We start from the raw sequence: 21,714 nt of genomic DNA on the forward strand, positions 1-21,714 counted from the left end.
TCTACTAGCTGAAAGACTAGATTATTTCAGATTTGCAGATGCTAGTAAATTAGATGCCAGGCTAGTGATGATTTTGAAGGCACAGGCAACATGTGATAACTAGCAAGCTTTCAGTGGGATTGGATTGATAGACACCTTGCCCCTTTGGTTGAAAATATGTTGCATTGCATTTCCTGTGGATTCAACTTACTAGTTTTCTGCACCCACAGCTGCCAACAGCTCTTAGCTGCTTAAGAAGGCAGGCACATCAGGCAACCCAAGAGGAGTGTCATGTGTTGGAACTGGCTTTTATCCCAGTGCCCACTCTGCTGCCAGGTTGCTGTCAGCACAGCCTGAGAAATGCTTTAGGGACTGCCCACCTGCTTGGCACCTGTGTTGGCCAAAGTCAGAACTCTCAGGAATCTGACTGCTTGTTGGCGGTTGCAACAGCAGAAGTGATGGCTTCAGGAGAGAGACGCTGCTCCAAGGAGTATAAAATGTGCTCACTTGAGATTCTAGAGGCCTGGATTCCCCTAATCCCTTAATTTCTCTGAGTCTCAGGGACCAAACTAAACTGCCCTTTTCATCCCTTAGAGGTGTTATCAAAGCCAGTTGTGTACATGCACGTGCACACACACACACACATACACACACAGTGTATGTTTCTTTTGGATTGAATTGTGTCCCTCCAAAATTCACTTTAAAGTCCTAACTCCCAGTACCCCAGAATGAGACCTTATTTGCCAATAGAGTTGTTGCAGATACAATTAGTTAAGATGAGGTTATATCAGAGTAGGGTGGACCCCTAATCCAGTATCACTGGTGTCCTTATAAAAAGGGGAAACTTGGACACAGCTGTGCACACAGGGAAAATGTGATGATGATTGAAGTTACGCTACCACAAGCCTAGGAACTAACAAAAGCTAGGAGAGAAGACTGGAACAGATCCTTTCCTCGCACTTTGAGAGGGAGCATGACCCTGCTGCCACTTTGATCTTTAGAACTGTAAGGCAATAAATTTGTTTACCACTCAGTGTATGGTACTTTGTTATGGCTATTTTAGAAAACTAATACAACAGTAAATATATACATACACACAAAATGACTTGAAAAATTTAAGGCTCAACAGCAAACTATAATATGTATCTTGGGCCTGTATAAACCTGGGCATGGCAGTGTGAAGTTAATTTGTTCATAATAGTAGACTGGGCTGATGGTGGGGCTTAGACAGATGGATGGACAGACTAGACAGTAAGACCCCTGCGGGCCAGGACTGTACTGGTTGTACTTGGCTCTTTATGCTTAGCACTCAGCTCAATATCCAGCCCAATTTTGGTGCTATTTGTTGAATGGATTAAATGTCATAATCAGAAAAATTATTGTGATCAGATTTTCTTTCTTTTTATTTTTTTCATTGAGAGAAAATTTGTATAACAAAAAATTCACCATTTTAAAGAGTACAATCTAGTGTTTTTTTAACTATATTCACTAAACATATATTCATATATATTCTTGCCAACACATGTTATTTTCTGTTTTTTTTTTAATAGTAGCTATTCTAATGGGTGTGATTGTGGTTTTGATTTGCAGTTTCTGAGCAATTAGTGATGTAGAGCATCTTTTCATGTGCCTATTGGCCACCTGCATATCTTTGGAGAAATGTCTATTCAAATTCTTTTCCACGTTTTTAATTAAATTTTTTTTGTTGTTTAGCTTAGGAATCATTTATACATTTTGGATATGAATCCTTTATCAAATTTATAATTTGTGAATATTTTCTCCCATAGTTTAGGCTATCTTTTCACTTTTTTGATAATGCCCTTTGATGCCTAAAAGTTTTTAATTCTGATGACATTCAGTTTATCTATTTTTTTCTTTTTAGTCTTGTGCTTTTGGTGTCATAGTTAAGGAACTGTTGCCTAATCCAGGGTCAAAATTAATTACTCCTAAGTTTTCTTCTAAGAGTTTTGTAGTTGTAGCTCTTACGTGTAGGTCTTTGATCTATTTTGAGTTAATTTTTGTATATAGTGCAAGGTAGAGGTCCAAATTAATTCTTTTGTATGTGGCTATCAGGTTGACCTTACATCACTTGGAAAAGCGATTCATTTTTGTGTGTGTGTTCAATTGCAGTTTTTACTTTTTTTAAATTGAAGTATAGTCAGTTTACAATGTTGTGTCAATTTCTGGTGTACAGCACAATGCTTCAGTCTTTCCTCATGGAATGGTGTTTGCCTCTCTGTCAAAATCATTTGGCCATGGCCACGTGCATTTATTTCTGGACTCTTAATACTGTTTCATTGACCTGTATGTCCTTCCTTATGCTAGTACCACACTCTTGATTACTTCCCAATTGGGAAGATTGCATGCAATAACTTTTTTCTTCATATTTCAAAATTGTTTTGACTGATGAGGTTTTCTTAACCAGCAAGAATAGCTAGGTCTTGGTCAAGAACGTGAGTTCAGCAAATTCATAGCAAGATAGCTGTGCCCTTCAGATCTGAAGACTTTCTCTCTGCCCTTGATAATAGCTCTGACATGGAAGAGAACCTGACCACACCAGAGCTCTTAGTGAATGAAGCAGTTAAGCAGTTTCATTGTTTCCCTGAGACTTGTGTCAAGTGACCTTGAAAATCAAAGATATCGTCAAATATGTATCTTAAGCAGAGAAAATGTACTTATGCCATTATTTCAGTGGGGAAAGTGAGTGACAGAGTTAAAGACTTGTTTAGATCACAAAGGCATAACATTTACTAAAAGCAGGCACTCTTATCTCAACATTGTCTACTTCTTGTGTAAAAAAAGTATATTTTTAAAAAATTTCATGGATAGTAGATGTTAACTATTAAAGATCATTATAGATAAGAAGCAGAAGGAGGAAGAGGAGGACGAGGAGAAAGAAGGGGAGGAAATTTACCTGTAATAGCAATACTGAATAAAGAGCTAGAAACTGGGGATTCCCCGTTGGACCATAAGTGTGATAAATGCTGATAAATGTTCAGCAATTTGAAATGGAGTTGACCAGAAAAGATAATGCCTTGATTTCTGTTGTTTGCCAATTTCTGTTGTGTAAAAACACCTCCTATGGCCGGTTTTGAACTCCTAACGTGACATCACTGAACGTGGACTTAGGAAGAGATTCACGTGATCGTTTCTCATGAGCCGGGGCCTGCAAACCACTGAAGGGTATGCTAGGTCCTTGATGCCCAAAATGCAGTGTCATGAACCATCAGAGTCAGTGGCACTTGAAAGCCTCTGAGGATCCCAGAATTTCAGGACCCACCTTGGCTTAAGGAATCAGAACTGGCATTTTAACGTGATCCTCAGGTGGTTCCTATCGACATGAAAGTCTGAGCAGCGTTGCTGTAGAGCCACAGTCTCCTGTGTGGTGGCCACTCACTACATGTGGCTATTCAGCGCTGGAAGTGTGGTCAACCCTAATTGAGATGGTCTGTTGGTGTATAATAAATACACTCTCAATTTTGAATAATTAGTGTGTCTCTTTGTCAGTTTAAGCTGCTATAAAAAATTATCATGGAAAAGAATCTGAAAAAGAATATATATATATGTATACATATAATTGAATCACTTTACTGTACACCTGAAACTATTACAACATTGTAAATTAGCTATACTTCAATTAAAAATTTACCATGGACTGAGTGGCTTAAACAACAAGCACTTACTTTTTGTGGTTCTGGAGGCTGGGAAGCCCAAGATCAGAGTGCTGGCAGACCTGGTGTGTGGGGAAGGCCCATTTCCTGCCTTGCAGACAGCTGCCTTCTTGCTATATCCTCCCATGACTGGAAGAGGAAGCTCTGGTTTCTCTTCCTTCTCTCTTTTTTTTTTTTTTACATTTTTTATTGATTCATAATCATTTTACAGTGTTGTGTCAAATTCCAGTGTTCAGCACAATTTTTCACTCATTCATGGACATATACACACTCATTGTCACATTTTTTTCTCTGTGATTTATCATAACATTTTGTGTATATTTCCCTGTGCTATACAGTGTAATCTTGTTTATCTATTCTACAATTTTGAAATCCCAGTCTATCCCTTCACACCTTCTACCCCCCCCCCCCCGGTAACCACAAGTCTGTATTCTCTGTCCATGAGTCTATTTCTGTCCTGTATTTATGCTTTGTTTTTGTTTGTTTTTGTTTTTTAGATTCCACATATGAGCGATCTCATATGGTATTTTTCTTTCTCTTTCTGGCTTACTTCACTTAGAATGACATTCTCTAGGATCATCCATGTTGCTGCAAATGGCATTATGTTGTCGGTTTTTATGGCTGAGTAGTATTCCATTGTATAAATATACCACATCTTCTTTATCCAGTCACCTGTTGATGGACATTTAGGTTGTTTCCATGTTTTGGCTATTGTAAATAGTGCTGCTATGAACATTGGGGTGCAGGTGTCATTCTGAAGTAGATTTCCTTCTGGGTACAAGCCCAGGAGTGGGATTCCTGGGTCATATGGTAAGTCTATTCCTAGTCTTTTGAGGAATCTCCACACTGTTTTCCATAGTGGCTGCACCAAACTGCATTCCCACCAGCAGTGTAGGAGGGTTCCCCTTTCTCCACAGCCTCTCCAGCATTTGTCATTTGTGGATTTTTGAATGACGGCCATTCTGACTGGTGTGAGGTGATACCTCATTGTAGTTTTGATTTGCATTTCTCTGATAATTAGTGATATTGAACATTTTTTCATGTGCTTTTTGATCATTTGTATGTCTTCCTTGGAGAATTGCTTGTTTAGGTCTTCTGCCCATTTTTGGATTGGGTTGTTTATTTTTTTCTTATTGAGTCGTATAAGCTGCTTATATATTTTGGAGATCAAGCCTTTGTCGGTTTCACTTGCAAAAATTTTCTCCCATTCCGTAGGTTTTCTTCTTGTTTTATTTCTGGTTTCCTTTGCTCTGCAGAAGCTTGTAAGTTTCATTAGGTCCCATTTGTTTATTCTTGCGTTTATTTCTTCTAGGAGAAAATTTTTGAAATGTATGTCAGATAATGTTTTGCCTATGTTTTCCTCTAGGAGGTTTATTGTATCTTGTCTTATGTTTAAGTCTTTAATCCATTTTGAGTTGATTTTTGTATATGGTGTAAGGGTGTGTTCTAGCTTCATTGTTTTACATGCTGCTGTCCAGTTTTCCCAACACCATTTGCTGAAGAGACTGTCTTTATTCCATTGTATATTCTTGCCTCCTTTGTCGAAGATGAGTTGACCAAAAGTTTGTGGGTTCATTTCTGGGCTCTCTATTCTGTTCCATTGGTCTATATGTCTGTTTTGGTACCAATACCATGCTGTCTTGATGACTGTAGCTCTATAGTATTGTCTGAAGTCTGGGAGAGTTATTCCTCCAGCCTCTTTCTTTCTCTTCAGTAGTGCTTTAGCAAGTCTAGGTCTTTGATGGTTCCATATAAATTTTATTATGATTTGTTCTAGTTCTGTGAAATATGTCCTGGGTAATTGGATAGGGATTGCATTAAATCTGTAGATTGCCTTGGGCAGTGTGACCATTTTAACAATATTGATTCTTCCAATCCAAGAGCATGGAATATCTTTCCATTTTTTAAAGTCTTCTTTAATTTCCTTCATCAATGGTTTATAGTTTTCTGTGTATAATTCTTTCGCCTCCTTGGTTAGATTTATTCCCAGATATTTTATTACTTTGGGTGCTATTTTAAAGGGGATTGTTTCTTTACTTTCTTTTTCTGTTGATTTATCGTTAGTGTAAAGAAAGGCAACTGATTTTTGAACATTAATTTTGTAACCTGCTACCTTGCTGAATTCTTCGATCAGCTCCAGTAGCTTTTTTGTGGACCTTTTAGGGTTTTCTATATATAGTAACATGTCGTCAGCATATAATGACACTTTTACCTCTTCTTTTCCAATTTGGATCCCTTTTATTTCTTTCTCTTGCCTGATTGCTGTGGCTAGGACTTCCAGGACTATATTGAATAGGAGTGGTGATAGTGGGCATCCTTGTCTTGTCCCAGATTTTAGTGGGAAGCTTTTGAGTTTTTCACCGTTGAGAACTATGCTGGCTATAGGTTTGTCATATATAGCTTTTATTATGTTGAGATATGTTCCCTCTATACCCACTTTGGCGAGAGTTTTTTATCATAAATGGGTGTTGAATTTTATCAAATGCTTTTTCTGCATCGATTGAGATGATCATGTGGTTTTTGTCCTTTCTCTTGTTGATGTGATGTATTACATTGATTGATTTGCGTATGTTGAACCAGCCTTGTGTCCCTGGGATGAACCCCACTTGGTCATGATGTATAATCTTTTTTATGCGTTGTTGGATTCTATTTGCTAAAATTTTGGTGAGGATTTTGGCGTCTATGTTCATCAGTGATATTGGCCTATAATTCTCTTTTTTTGTAGTGTCTTTGCCTGATTTTGGTATCAGGGTGATGGTGGCTTCATAGAATGAGTTTGGGAGTGTTCCCTCCTTTTCAATCGTCTGGAAGAGTTTGAGAAGGATTGGTATGAGTTCTTCTTTGTATGTTTGGTAGAATTCCCCGGTGAAGCCACCCGGTCCTGGACTTTTATTTGTAGGGAGGTTTTTAATTGCTATTTCTATTTCCTTTCTAGTGATCGGATTGTTCAAGTGTTCAGTTTCTTCTTGATTCAGTTTTGGTGGACAGTATGTTTCCAGAAACTTGTCCATCTCCTCTAGGTTATCCAGTTTGGTTCCATATAGTTTTTCATAATATTCTCGTATGATATTCTGTATTTCTATTTTGTTTGTTGTAATTTCTCCATTTTCCTTTCTTATTTTGCTAATTTGTGCTCTCTCTTTTTTCTTCTTTGTGAGTTTGGCCAGAGGTTTGTCGATTTTATTTACTTTTTCAAAAAACCAGCTTTTGGTTTGGTTGATTTTTTCTATGGTCTTGTTAATCTCTATTGTATTTAATTCCTCTCTGATCTTTATTATTTCCTTCCTTCTGCTGCTTTTTGGGGCTTTTTGTTCTTCTTTTTCTAATTGATTCAGGTGGTGAGTTAACTTGTTTATTTGAGATTGTTCTTCTTTTTTGAGGAAGGCCTGTATCGCTATAAACTTCCCTCTTAGCACTGCCTTTGCTGTGTCCCATAGGTTTTGAGTGGTTGTGCTTTCATTATCATTTGTCTCAAGGTATTTTTTAATTTCAGCTTTGATTTCCTCATTGATCCATTGTTTTTTCAATAACATATTGTTTAATCTCCATGCTTTTCTTTTTTTCTCCTTTGTTTCTCTGTTGTTGATTTCCAGTTTCATGGCATTGTGGTCAGTAAAGATGCTTGAGATAATTTCTATCTTCTTAAATTTGTTGAGGTTTCTTTTGTGTCCAAGTACATGATCGATCCTGGAAAATGTTCCATGTGCACTTGAAAAGAATGTATATTCTATTTTTTGGGGGTGTAATGCTCTGAAAATAACCACCAAATCTAGTTTTTCTATTGTAGTATTTAATTTCTCTGTTGCCTTGTTTATTTTCTGTCTGGAAGATCTGTCTAGTGATGTTAATGCAGTGTTAAAATCTCCAACTATGATTGTATTCCCATCAATATCGCCCTTTATCTCTGTTAGTAATTCTTGTATGTACTTAGGTGCTCCTATATTGGGTGCATATATATTAATGAGTGTAATGTCTTCATCTTGTATCACTCCTTTAATCATTATAAAATGTCCCTCTTTATCTTTCTTTATGGCCTTTGTTTTAAAGTCTATTTTGTCCGAAATCAGTACTGCAACACCTGCTTTTTTGGCTTTTCCATTTGCATGGAATATCCTTTTCCATCCTTTCACTCTCAATCTATATGTGTCCTTCTCCCTAAAGTGGGTCTCTTGTATGCAGCATATTGAAGGTTCTTGCTTTATTATCCACTCTGCCACTCTATGTCTTTTGACTGGAGCATTTAGTCCATTAACATTTACAGTAATTAATGATAGCTGTGTGTTTATTGCCATTTTGAACTTATCTTTGCAGTTGAATTGGTATATCCTCTTTGTTCCTTTCTTCTTCCTTTTGTGGTTTGGTAATTTTCCTTTGTATTATCATGGATTTTATTTAATTTTTGTGACTCCCTTGTAAATTTTTGACTTGTGGTTACCCTTTTTTGTAAATCTATTAACCTATACCCGTTTTTAATAAACTGATAATAACATGATCTCAAACCCATCCTACTGTTAAAAAAATTTTAAAAAAGAAAGAAAAAAAATTCTATATTTCCCTGCCTCCCTCTCCCACTCTCAGTGATTTGTATGTCTTCTTTTATAATTTCGTGTTTTCTTTATTTGTAATTCATGAGTTATCACCTTTCCAGTTGTACGTTTCTCATTCGTGTAGCATCCTGCCGCTTTTCTATTTAGAATAGCCCTTTCAATATTTCTTTTAGCATGGGTTTAGTGTTGCTAAACTCCTGCAGCTTTTTTTTGTCTGTGAAACTCTTTATTTCTCCTTCTATCCTAAAGGATAGCCTTGCTGGATAAAGTATCCTAGGCTGCATCTTTTTTTCATTCAGGGCTTTGAATATATCTTGCCACTCCCTTCTGGCCTGTAGTGTTTGTGTAGAGAAATCAGTTGAGAGCCTTATGGGGGTTCCCTTGTAGTTCACTCTTTGCTTTTCTCTTGCTGCCTTTAGAATCATTTCTTTATCCTTGACTCTGGCCATCTTGATTATGATATGTCTTGGTGTGAGTCTATTTGGGTTCTTCCTGTTTGGGACCCTCTGAGCTTCCTGTACTTGTATATCTGATTCCTTCTTTAAGTTTGGGAAGTTTTCAGTCATGATTTCTTCAAAAACCTTTTCAATCCCCTTTGATCCTTCTTCCCCTTCTGGGACCCCTATTATGTGAAGATTGGGATGCTTTATATTATCCCATAGGTCCGTTATGCTATTATCATTATTTTTTATTTGCTTATCTTGTAGTTCTTCTGAATGGGTGCTTTCTGTTGCCCTGTCTTCTAGATCACTAATTCGTTCCTCTGCATTAACTAGTCGGCTTTGCACTGCTGTTAGATCATTCCTCATCTCTGTCAATGAGTTTTCCCATTTTGCTTGGCTCTTCTTTATAGCTTCAATTTCATTTTTGACATATTTTATTTCTCTAAGCATTATCTCTTTTAATTCCTTCAGCAATTTGATCACTCCTTTTTTGAAATCTTCATCTAGTAGACTATCGATGTCTATTTTATTGAGCTTTCTTTCAGGGGATTCCTCTTGTTCTTTTAATTGGGAAAGATTTCTCTGCTTCTTCATCTTGCTCATACCTCTCTGGCACTGTGGTTTATAGAGTATCAGTTGTCTATTTTGGATCTTAAGGATTTTATCTATCTAATGCCTATTTAGGAATAGAACTTAGGGAAAAAAAAGAAAAAAGAGAAAAAAAATAAGAGAGAGAGAGAAAGATTTTTAAAAGAAGGGAGAAAGAGGGTTTGATAACAATGTATAATGAATAATAGAAGAGCAGGTTGAAGCAGAGTATTAATCGGGTGGAGACGTCCTTTTAAAACCTTTAAAAAAAAAGGGGGGGTGGGGAGATGAATATATGTGTTTGAAGCCTGTGTCTAATCAATAACAGGACATCAAAACCCAAGAGAAATAGAAATGAATTAAGAAGTAAAAATTAAGAGAGTAATTGAAAATAGAACAGGTAAAAACAGATTTTAAAAAAACAAAACAAACAAACAAAAAAAACAAAAACAAGAAAAAAAAAAAAAGGGGGTTGTCGGTGTTCTCCTGGAGTCTGTGTGCTTTTAATGTGAAGTCCTTCTGTCTTCGTCCTGTTTTGGAAGCTCAGCTTGTTTTCATAGGCCCTCCGTTGGCGCCCTCTTCTGTGCTGCTCCCAGCACCTGTCAGCAAGCAGATCGCGCCTCCTCCTAACACGGGGTCACATGCAGCTCTCCTCTGCTGCAGGCGGGCGGGTCACTGCCCCTCCAGATGCCGCAGACTGGCCAGGCAGGAGGGCGGGTCGTGCCCCCTCCCAGCACCTCGGTCAGGGTTTGTGTTCCTGCCCGACAGGCGGGGGGGGGGCCGCTCTCCCCCTGCCTGCGCCGCCGGTAGCTCCGCTGCTATGTGCGGCTGCGCGCTCTGCGCCGGCGCTCCGCCCTTTCGGCCCTCCGCCCTGGTCGCGCTATGCCCTGGTTGGCGCTTCGCCCTCGTTGCGCTCCGCGGGTGGGCTCGGGGAAGACCGAGGGGCAGCCTCGGCCCTGCTCCGAGCCAAGACCCAGCTGCTTGTTTGTCTTTGTGGAGCAAGTTCTCTGGGGGACCAGAATGGAAGGATCCTATCTGCCCCGGGCTGTAGGCCCGTCTCAGTCTGGCCCTTGAGGCTGCTAAGCCCTTCATTGCGGACGCAGGTTTCGCCTCTGCCCCCGCCTGGGTGCTCAGCGCCGGAGAATATGGCGGCTCTGCCTGGGCCCCGCCCCTCTTCCCCTGAAAAGTTTCCGCGGGTTTTCAGAGATGGGGGTATGCACCCTTCCCCCGAGAGCACATCAACCTTGCTGTTTTATGGAGGGCCCAGGTTGTTCTGTCCTGTACACCCACAGCCACGGCGCCCAGCCCCTTGCAGTCCCCCGGAGCTGCCTCCGTGCAGCCGCCCCCGCCCTCCGCCCGGTTTGTGCAGCCTGGCCCTGCCCGCCGCTGCCGGCCCGCGTCTCAGGCTGGGTGTCGGGGGGACGCTCTGTGCCCGTTTAACTTAGTTCTGTCAGACAAGGGCTGCTCTGTACAGATCCGAGCCTTGGAGGCTCCCCCTCCGTCCCGCTGGCCTCTCAATTGGAGAGGGGAGACCCAGCGAGCGAGCGCCAGTCCTCCTTTGCCGCTCCCTCCCCGCGGGACCCGTCCCGCGCTGCTTTGCCTTTTGTTCTTTCTTTTTTCCTTTTCTCCTACCAGATTTTTGGCGTCTTTATCTTTTGAAGAGGGCGATGATCTGTTGGAGTTCCGCAGGTGTTCTGGTTGGCTGAGTGGGTCTGTAGATGTGGGTCTTGGTGTATTTGTGGGAGAGGGTGACTTACAAGCATCCTTCTACTCCGCCATCTTCTCGCTTCCTTCTCTTTTAAGGACACTAATCCCATTGTGGGGGCTCCATTCTCATGACCCCATTTAAGCCTAGTCACCTCTCAAAAGCCCCAACTCCTAATACCATCCAATTGAGAGGTAGAGTTTCAACACATGAATTTGGGAGGAGACAATCATGCAATCCATAACAGCATGGAAAAAAATGAAAAATAGCTCATAAATAATTTTCACATTGACTACATGTCAGAATGATAATATATTGGGTTAATGAAAATATATCATTAAGAGTTAATTTTGATTGTTTCATTTTTACTTTGTTTTTTAGTGTTGCCTTTAGAAAAGTTCAAATTTCTCTATGGCACACATTATACTGGACAGCACTGCTCTAAAGCACAGAATCCTTAGAACTTGATAGCTCTGTGTGCCCCTTAGGCCCACCTCTTTCTAAACCTCAGCTTAAGTTGATCCAGGCATTTGTAGTAACACAACCAGTTGTCACACTGCTGGTGGCGGCCAAAGCCAGCTTCCCTCTCCTTCACCACTGCTTTTGTGCCCCACCTCTGTGGACTCTGAAGATGTTAATAAGCTGAAATAAATAATTAGTTCTTTGCCATTGAAAGCTCAAGGATATTCTACTTGCAGAATGAGCGAGGACTCCAGAAATGTGGAATGTCTTATATACCTCTTCTTACATCCGTTGTTAGCCAGTAGGATTCCCAGGCAGTGATGCTTCAGATTGAACATCATTTCTAGAGCCCTGAATGATGTCTCAGGGACTCATCTCTGCGACAGAGAAAGAGTCACTAAATAACCCCTCTTCCTAATAAACAGCCTGAGAGCAGGTACAGCACGGCTCAGCACATTAACCGTATTTACCATCTAAGAGACAGGAAGCAACCTGTCTCGTTTGATGAGGAAGCCATAAAGTTTTAGCAAATGGGGAATAAATCAAGGCTTCCAGTTGCCTTGTAAAAATGCACTGCCTCACACTGCATCTCACCCTTTACTCACATGAGTGTATTTTTTATTCCTTTGCATAAATAAAATACCCTTCAGAGCCACCCTCTTGACTTGCTCCTGGTGCTGGGTTCAACAGCCACAAAATTAAAGTTGGCATCGTGTTCTGATGAGGCATGAGTACTAGTATGAAACACCTTAAATACTTGCAAGGTGAAAAAGGCTTTAAACTGAGAAGGGACAGAAAAAGAGGACTCTCCCCACCACCCTCACCACCTACAAAACACCTGCTCTAGTCCTAGGCCCAAAATAAGACCACAAAGCAGGCTGCTTCAACTATCTTTCCCATGTGTACAGCCCAGAGCATTTGAGGATAAGAGCGGGTAAATAATCAAACAGTGAAATTCAGTCAAAAACCAGCTTTTAAAATTGATTCACAAGATCAATGGCAGGTGGTAAACTCTGTTCTATAGTCACGTGAATAGGGTGACTATTTGGAGACATAAAATTGTTTTGGTTGACCTCAGTTGGCTATTTTCTTCTTTTTTGACCATAAAGATTTCAAAGCAAAAGCTGCTTTGCTGGCTGTTAGTAACTCTGATCCATCTGTCTGTCTGTCTGTCTCTCTTTTTCCTGAACTTTAATTTTGGAGTTGATATATACAGAAGACCAAGAATCAAGTGTCTTGTGGGGAAGGGTAGAGCTCAGTGGTAGAGTGTGTGCTTAGCATGCATGAGGTACTGGGTTCAACCCCCAGTACCTCCATTAAATAAATAAATAAATAAACCTAATTACCTCTCCCCCCGCCCCCCTCCAAAAAAGAATCAAGAGTCTTGTAAAGACCCAGGAGGGTCCTGTGGTGAGAAGGGGGTGGGTGCATGTCCAGTTCCACGGAGCTGAGGATGGAGCAGTGGGGTGGTGCTTGGAAACAGAGGACAGATACGAGAGCTGTGGAAAATTGCTAAGTTTGAGCTTTTGAAACCTGTTCAAAGTGAATTATAAAGCCTGCAGCCCTTAAATTGAATACTGGGAGCTGAGGCGATGCCTGCAGGTGTCTGGCAGTTGGAGTAAGAGAGGTGAAAGGAGTCTGTCAGGGTGAAAGTCAGACCAAGCAGGTCCACTCTTCCCGTCAGGTTCTTGCACCGCTGGTGAACCTTTCCCTGGATAGCTTAGGTTTCTTTAAAGTACCTGGAATGCATTTGAGCAAGAATATTGTCTGTTTATTTTATCTGATTCTATCATTTTTATTTATTTATTTTTGCTTTATTTAAATGATAACTTTTTTAGGACATGTTCCTTCCGTTTTATATATTTGCAAATGTAGAATTTCTGCTATTAGGCATTATGTTCATGTCAGAATTTTATATAAAGCTACAACATTTAGAATAGCAGGCAATAAATGACACTATATTCCAAAGAGGGCAGTGGACATGGTCCCCTGAACCTAAAAAGACAACACAGAAAAATGACAGAAACCACAGCACTTGCTTAGACTGTGTAAGAAACAGCCTGGATGGTGGAAGGATATGGGTTGTGGCTTGTCGACTTAGGGAGGCATTTACTCTCTACACTCCCAAAGAGCTTCTCTCCCAAGTCAAAGGAGAGCACTGTAGAGATTGAGGGCTGCCTGCAAGAAGGGGAGACAAGCACCCTACTCCCCACCTAGTTGGTTGCATGTGGAAAACCCATGGTTCTGCTCTGGGCCACCTTCGGAGCAGAGTGGGGTACAGTGAGAAAGGCCTCTGCAGCTTGCTGTGTGTCCTGGGAGTTGGAGGGCATGTGAAAACAGTACCTTGACTCCCTACTGCCCAGAGAGTCCTGAAGTCCACATGTTGTCTGGCACAGCCCTAATGGCAAGATGAGGAGAGGGGAAGTAGTGGGGCTGCCTGCATGCTGCACTGAGTGAGTTTTTGTGGGTCGAGTGCTTATTACAGAATGTACTGGTACCCTGCCCGATATGATCAGGATGAGATGCTGTAGGCACACCAGCTGGGATAGGATGGAGGGAGGTGTTAGAAAAGTCAGCCAGACAGTGTATCACCCTGGGAAGAAACTAGGAAAAGGTCCGCAGGAACACACTCTTGCACCCCACGAGAGAGCCAGCTCTGAAGTACCTCTGCCCAGTGCGGCACTGATAGCCCACAGGGAATCAAGACAATGTGCACAGTTAAGGACTTGTTGCCTTTCTTCCACTCCCCTTCCCTCATGCCCAGCAAGAGTCAGAAAGAAAAGAGAAGAGATGCATAAGGAGGGAAAAGCAGAGCACACCTCCTTCACCACTTCTGATCTTGATCCGAGGCTCGGGACTGAGCAAAGAGCAGGTTGGAAGCTTTAAGTGGCCTATGAGGTTCAAATTTTGATGTATGCTGAAGTATACTTTTTAAAAATGAAAGGGGAGTCAATCCCAGAACAAGACTTGTTCTTTTGTAATTGAAGGTATCTGGAAAGTTATTGGATCTGCTCAAACTGAACTTTCATCAAGGGGTGATTTGGCAGGGCAGGGAGAAGGTAGTGGCTGGGGAGAAAAATAAAACCGTTTCATGCTTAGATGCTATTGAGACTTTTCAGAATGTTCAGTAAACCAGTTATACCTGTTAAGATAGTCCACCATTTTTATGACATGGCACAATAGAAAATGATAATTCCATTTGTAAGGCAAACTAAAGCAAATAGACATGTCTACTTGTGCCTAGAGGTCACTAGTGGAAATTTGTTGAGGATTTTTAGCCCCATCCCCTGCCCCAGGCCCTGCCCAAAGGGCTGATGACCATGTCCATGGATTGGGACACTCTATTTTACACTTATAAGATTAGAGTGACCAGGAAAAATTCCTCACCTTCTTTTTAGGAGAAGGGATAATTTTTATTCCTATATATAGCTTTCTTGAGGTTGCCTGTGGAGATCCCTAGGTTTAAATTATCAGCTGCATTTTTGTGTAGAAACAACAGAGAATAATGGAACACGTATTGGCTTGGGAGACAAAGTTCCAGCATTGTCAATGGCCAGCCATTTATCTTGGGCAGGACATTTAATCTATCTGGGCTTTTGTTTTGCTAATTGTCAAATGAGGGGATCGAGAATCATGTGTTTAATAAATGGCAACAATCACCAGCAAGATCACCACTGCTCTCCAAGACTGAGCTGTAAAGGGAAGGAACAATAATCATCTGGTCAAATCACTTCATCAAATTTTGATTGGATGCCTGCCACCCATGGGACATAAAAAGCAATTTGAAGCTACTTGAAGCACGTAAAGTGGGATGTTTTGTACCCTAAGGCTGCAGAACTCTACAGAGTCTTGTGTCATTCTCTAGGATAAATGATATGTGATCACATGTCTTTCTGTGGCCTCTGAGACCTTTCCTGCAATGTTTGTTTACTACATGCCACAGCACATCCTGGCCACACATTGGGGTTGATTCCCTGCCATGGCCAGTCTTAAACCTCAGATCTCTACTCCTCTGGTCCCTACAAGCACCCAAAGGAGGCGATATGTCTAGCAGAGTGTTCAACTTCATCAGATGCCTGAAATATTAAAAATGGATTTGGGATACCCATGGCCTATCAGTACTGTGCTTTGTCAAATATCAAATTTTAGCTGCTATTTGCCCAAAGGTCTGAAAATTATTATCTGAGGGGTGAGTGGTATGTGTCTGGTAGGAATGGGAATCACTTTATGGGCATTCACTTTTCTCAGGCAATAAACTCATTGTCAGGAATCTGGTTAGAAGGAACTCATAGTTCTTTCTTATGAACTGACTTCCAGCAATGAATTAATAAATATCAAGTAATTTGTTCATTGCCGCCTTCCTTCCCTTTTTTTCACCATTTTTATTTGGGTTCCCCTGAAAGAAAAGTCTTGAGAGTAGGCCTTGAGTGCAAGTGGTTTATTTGGAGGTGTTCCTAGGGATAGGAGTGAGAGAGAGAACAGGGATGTGAGTCAGGGAATGAAGAAAGTCAATATAAAGGTGCATTATTGAGCTCATTGCTCTAAGAAATGGGAGCTTGATTCCTTCAGATCCTCTGAGAATCCCAGAATCATCCACTGGAAAGAGGAGAGGCTGGAACCTTTATTCATCAGCTTCCTTTCCTCACTGTTTGATAATTACCCCCAGGGACATTACCTCTCCTGCACTTCTGAGTTCTCAGTACTTTGAAGAGGCCCCTGGGGCAGAATGCACAATGTTCTTGAGACAGAACCCTGGCTCCGGGAGTTGTCCACTCATCTAGTGCTGAAATCGGATGAGGGCTGGAGAGGGAACAAAAGTACCAGAAGTGTCTGCTTGTTCTAAAAAGGATTTATGGTGGCCTACAAACATGCATATGTGAACATACACTTTAATATATATTCAAATGAGTTGAAAATGAGGAGGCAGTAACAAAGTTATTACAAGAACAGATGTCATCTGATCCTATACACTACTTAGATATGGGGCTTAAATAAAAGCCTCTGAACTTTGAAACAGTCAACACAAAGAGGGAATCATGATAAAGTACAAACTTTACAATGACCAAAAGACAAAAATGAACCAGCTGTTCAACAGAAACTCAACTATTTTTAAGGCACAAATATCAAAGAAAAAATTTCCTGTGAATCCTCAGAGAGGACAAGGGGATGTGATGAATTACATACTGGGCAAAATATTTACTGTAAGTTTTGGTGTGAGTTTCATAATGCCATTTCATCTGTTTGAATATAGGCAAATACTTCCCCCGAAGCATGATCAGTAAAAGAAAACCAAAGGGGAAGGAGATATCAAAAAGATGCAATTCACTTGGTGGTCCTCTGTTAGCTTCAATAATAGATAGATGGTTTTAGAGACTAGAGGAATGAATCAGCCAATGACTTTTAGACTTACTGAGTCTGTTTCTTATCATACCTTTCACTTTCTCTCTCTTTCTTTCTTTTCTCATATGTCTTTCATTCCCTTTTCTTCCTTCCTTCAAATAGCAGAAAGAGTGTGGGCTTTGAAGTGAAACTCAGCTGTGAAAACTCATAGCCTATATATTCATCAATCATTAATATTGGATGAGATAAGTTATTATATTTACTTTCAAATTTGTTACTTATTAGCTGTATTGCCTTTTTAAAAACATTTTTATTGAGTATAGTCATTTTGCAATGTTGTGTCAAATTCCAGTGTAGAGCACTATTTTTCAGTTATACATGAACATACATACATTCATTGTCACATTCTCTCACTGTGAGCCACCACAAGATCCTGTATATATTTCCCTGTGCTACACAGTACAATCTTATTTATCTATTCTGCATTTTGAAATCCCAGTCTGTCCCTTCCCACCCCCTATCCCACTGGCAACCACAAGTTTGTATTCTATGTCTGTGAGTCTGTTTCTATTTTGTATTTATGGGGTTTTTTTAGGTTCTACATATGAGTGATCTCATATGGTATTTTTCTTTCTCTTTCTGGCTTACTTCACTTAGAATGACATTCTCCAGGAGCATCCATGTTGCTGCAAATGGTGTTATGTTGTCAGTTTTTATGGCTGAATAGTATTCCATTGTATAAATATACCACCTCTTCTTTATCCAGTCCACTGTTGATGGACTGTTTCCATGTCTTGGCTATTGTAAATAGTGCTGCTATGAACATTGGGGTGCAGGTGTCATCCTGAAGTAGGGTTCCTTCTGGATATATGCCCAGAAGTGGCATTCCTGGGTCATATGGTAAGTCTATTCCTAGTCTTTTGAGGAATCTCCATACTGTTTTCCACAGTGGCTGCACCAAACTGCATTCCCACCAGCAGTGTAGGAGGATTCCCTTTTCTCCACAGCCTCTCCAGCATTTGTCATTTGTGGACTTTTGAATGATGGCCATTCTGACTGGTGTGAGGTGATACCTCGTTGTAGTTTTGATTTGTATTTCTCTGATAATTAGTGATATTGAGCATTTTTTCATGTGCCTATTGATCATTTGTATGTCTTCCTTGGAGAGTTGCTTGTTTAGGTCTTCTGCCCATTTTTGGATTGGATTGTTTGTTTTTTTCTTATTAAGTCATATGAGCTGCTTATATATTCTGGAGATCAAGCCTTTGTTGGTTTCATTTGCAAAATTTTTTTCCCATTCCGTAGGTTGTCGTTTTGTTTTTCTTATGGTTTCCTTTGCTGTGCAGAAGCTTGTAAGTTTAACTAGGTCCCATTTATTTATTCTTGCTTTTATTTCTGTTGCCTTTTTCTGATGATAAAAGCAGTGCATTTTCTTTTAGAAAGAATTTGAAAAAAAGAAAAAATATGTGAAAGAAAATTTTAAAAACCACCTTCAGCTTAATCATCCATACAAAGAAAATTTAAAAACCACCTTCAACTTAATCATCCATACAAAGTAATCAACGATACATTATTACCATGTCAATATTTTGGTAAATTTTTTTCTAGTTTTGTTTGTACATACAGTTTTTTGCCTACATTATATATACTGCTTTTTCTGATTTTTAGCTTTGTTATTATATTATGAATATTTTCCCATGCTAATGAATATATAAGAATATAATCACTTTTAATGGATGCATTATCGTTCATCAAATAATGTGCTATCATTGTTTAATCATATATGATTATTAGATATTTGGATTGCTTCCAGTTTTGGATTATTATAATTAAAGGCATGATAAATATCCTTATACATAATTTGCAGGCCCATCATCCAAATGTTTCTTTAGAATCAACCCTTAGATTTGGAATTGCTGGGATAAATGGTGTGAAAATTACAAGGATTTGATACATTTTGCCAAATTGCCTTTCACAAATGTTGTATCCACTTATTCCCCTACCAGCAGTGTATCAGCATGCCTCTCTCACCAAACTTAAGTATCATGACAATATGTAAACAGTATGTATCATAGCTATAGACTGGCTTGATCTAAAGTTAGCCACTAGCTAGAGAAATAACACTCTAGGTACACAGAGAGTGGGAATTTAATACAGATATTGGTTGCACAGGTGATGGAGTAGCTGAGAAGCCAAACGGAATGCTATGGACTGAATTGTGTCCTTCCAAAATCATATGTTAAAGCCCTAATCTCCAACGTGATAGTATTTGAAGATGAGGACTTTGAGAAGTAATTAGGTTTAGATGAAGTCATGAGGGTTGGGCCCTCATGATGGGATTAATGCCCTTATAAGAAGGGCACATATCAAGGAGAAGAAAGGCCATATGAACACACAGTAAGAAGGCAGCCATCTGCAAGCCAGGAAGAGAGTCTTCACTAGGAACTGAATTGACTAGTATTTTGATCTTGGATTTTTCTGTCTTCCATAACTGAGAAATACCTGCATGTGGTTTAAGCCATTGTGTATATGATATTTTATTATGGCAACCTGAGCTGACTAAGACATAGGCTAACTCAGAAATTACAACAACTGAAAGGTATTAATCTCCCTAGGCTAGAATGACAAGTGAAGAAGGCAGCATCATCAGAGCCCAGGGCCTGGAGTCATCTGGAGGAGGCTGGAACCATGGCAGCCTATCATTTGGGAGCTGAAACTACAAGGAGATGCAGCCTAAGCCAGAGAGAAATGGGGAGAAACACCCTGACCTTTTCCCTCCCTCCTGTTTTCCAGTCTTCCATCAGGGCCTCCCACTAGCAGAACAATGTTAAACAGCTGGTGTAGGGGCATGGGAAAGCTGCAGGGCTGTGGACCATGTAACACAGAGCAGGGATGGATCTGAGGACACATGGATCCAGGAATGCAGAAGATGCTTTGTTTGGTTGGCACAGGGGTGTGTTTGAAAAGTTCCACTGTCTTGCCTGTGGATGGGGCATGGTCTTTCAGGTTAGGCTGGGCACAGTACTGGCATAAGCTATTACATAGCTGCTTTAACCCCTGCTTTGACTGATTGGTGATGGAAGGCAGGAAAGGGCATTTTATGAGTGGAGACAGTAAAGGGAAAGGCATGGGGGCTGGGATGGTATGTCACTGAGGCCAATTTCTCTACTTTTTCTTAGGTAGCCTGGCCCTTTAAAGTTGTAATTTCTAAAAGACAAATAAACTTATTTACAAAACAGAAACAGACTCACAGACATAGAAAACAAACATAATTACTGGTGGAGGGGAGGGGAGAGGGAAGGATAAATTGGGATTTGTAGATGCTAACTACTATATATAAAATAGATAAACAACAAGGTCCTACTGTGTAGCACAGGAAACTGTATTCAATAGCTTGTAATGGTTTATAATGAAAAAACATGAAAAGGAATATATATATATACATATGTATAAATGAATCACTATGCTGTACACCAGAAATTAGCGCAACATTGTAAATCGACTATACTTCAATTTAAAAAAAAAAAGAAGACATCGCCCTTGACCTTTAATATTCCATAGTAAAATCTAGAGAGTGAATAGGTTTCCAGGTGGATCCGTGAGCGCCTTCTATTGTGTGAAAATCTGTTTCATGCGCATCTGGAGTGGACTAAATTAGACAGTATGATGTTCACATGGGCTCAGCCTTGTTCTTGGTAAATCATTTCAGCTGTTTAGACAGCAGGCCCATATGACCCTTGACCCTGAGTCCCATTACTGATGCTAGTCCGTGAGCCTAACCCACCTAGCTTGGCGTCTCTTTGTGCCCACTGCGGGGAACCCAGCAGATGTTTAACAACGCGGAGAGGAAATGAGGCTGTTTGAGAACTTCCGCCAAGGACAAGACAAATGGCAAGGTTAGTCAGTTTGGCTGGGATGGTCTGGCGATATCCAGGCTGCAGGCCTAGGAGGTTTTCTGTCTGACTACAGTGCAGCCTGTGGCTGCACCCGAGGCACGAGTAGGGGCTAGCACAGGGCTGCATCTGCCTGGAGAGGAGGGGAGCACCTCTTTCTCAGACAAGGTGCCATGTGGTGGGCCTGCCCGCTCCTACAGTGCCCAGACTGTGGAGATCTTGTCCTTACGTCAAAGCCCTCATTAAAGTCAACTTGTCCAGTTTGAACATTTCCAAATGCAGAGATGCAGACTAGACCCATCCTAACGTTTCTTACCAGGTGGTTCCTGGGCTCCAATTTCACATCCTATTCTGGTCTCTCATCTTCCCATTCAATTTTGCTCATGTTTCTATTATTTTGGAAGAGTCTCTTGCTTTGGAGTGACCTATTGTGGCTTGAGGAGGGCAGAGTGTGAGCATAACTCATTCTAACCAGCATTGATTGCAGGGGCCACAAATGCAAGTCCCTCCAGGGCAGGGTGGTCCCAGGAGCAGGTTAAACAGGCAAGGGGAAGGGGACCCACCAAGCCTTCCTAAAGAAGGATCTCTCGGCCTGAGTAGATCACAGGCAGTGGGAGCTCAGGGCCCGTGTTGTTGGCTTTGATATATTTCAAGAAAACCTAGAGACCTCTGTGAAAAGCTTTAAATATGACAAATTAATCCTAAAATTTTTAAAACAATGTATTGGCTATAGAATCCACTTTGATGGTCAAACTCTGGCCCAGGGTCCAACAGCTTGCCATCTTTGACTTGTGGAGTGTTTCCTGTGCCAGGCATTGGGCTGTGGGCAAAGCCATGGTGAGTGAGACAGCATCCCTGTCCTGAAGGGACTTCAGTGGGGCCATGTGACTGGAGAATCTAAGACATGCTGTAGAGAGATTCCAGGAAATGCTGTGGGTACCTCAACAGAAGAGATCTTATGAAAATATTTTTCTTTACATGGTCTTAACATGAAATATTAGTTCCACCTTCAATCATTGAACTTCAAAATATAGGAAAGCCTCCTCGGCTGTTCATGAAGTCCGTGGCATGCAACAGGCATACAGG

The sequence above is a fragment of the Vicugna pacos genome, chromosome 5 (assembly GCF_048564905.1).
Source record: "Vicugna pacos chromosome 5, VicPac4, whole genome shotgun sequence".
In the NCBI taxonomy this organism is placed as follows: domain Eukaryota; kingdom Metazoa; phylum Chordata; class Mammalia; order Artiodactyla; family Camelidae; genus Vicugna; species Vicugna pacos.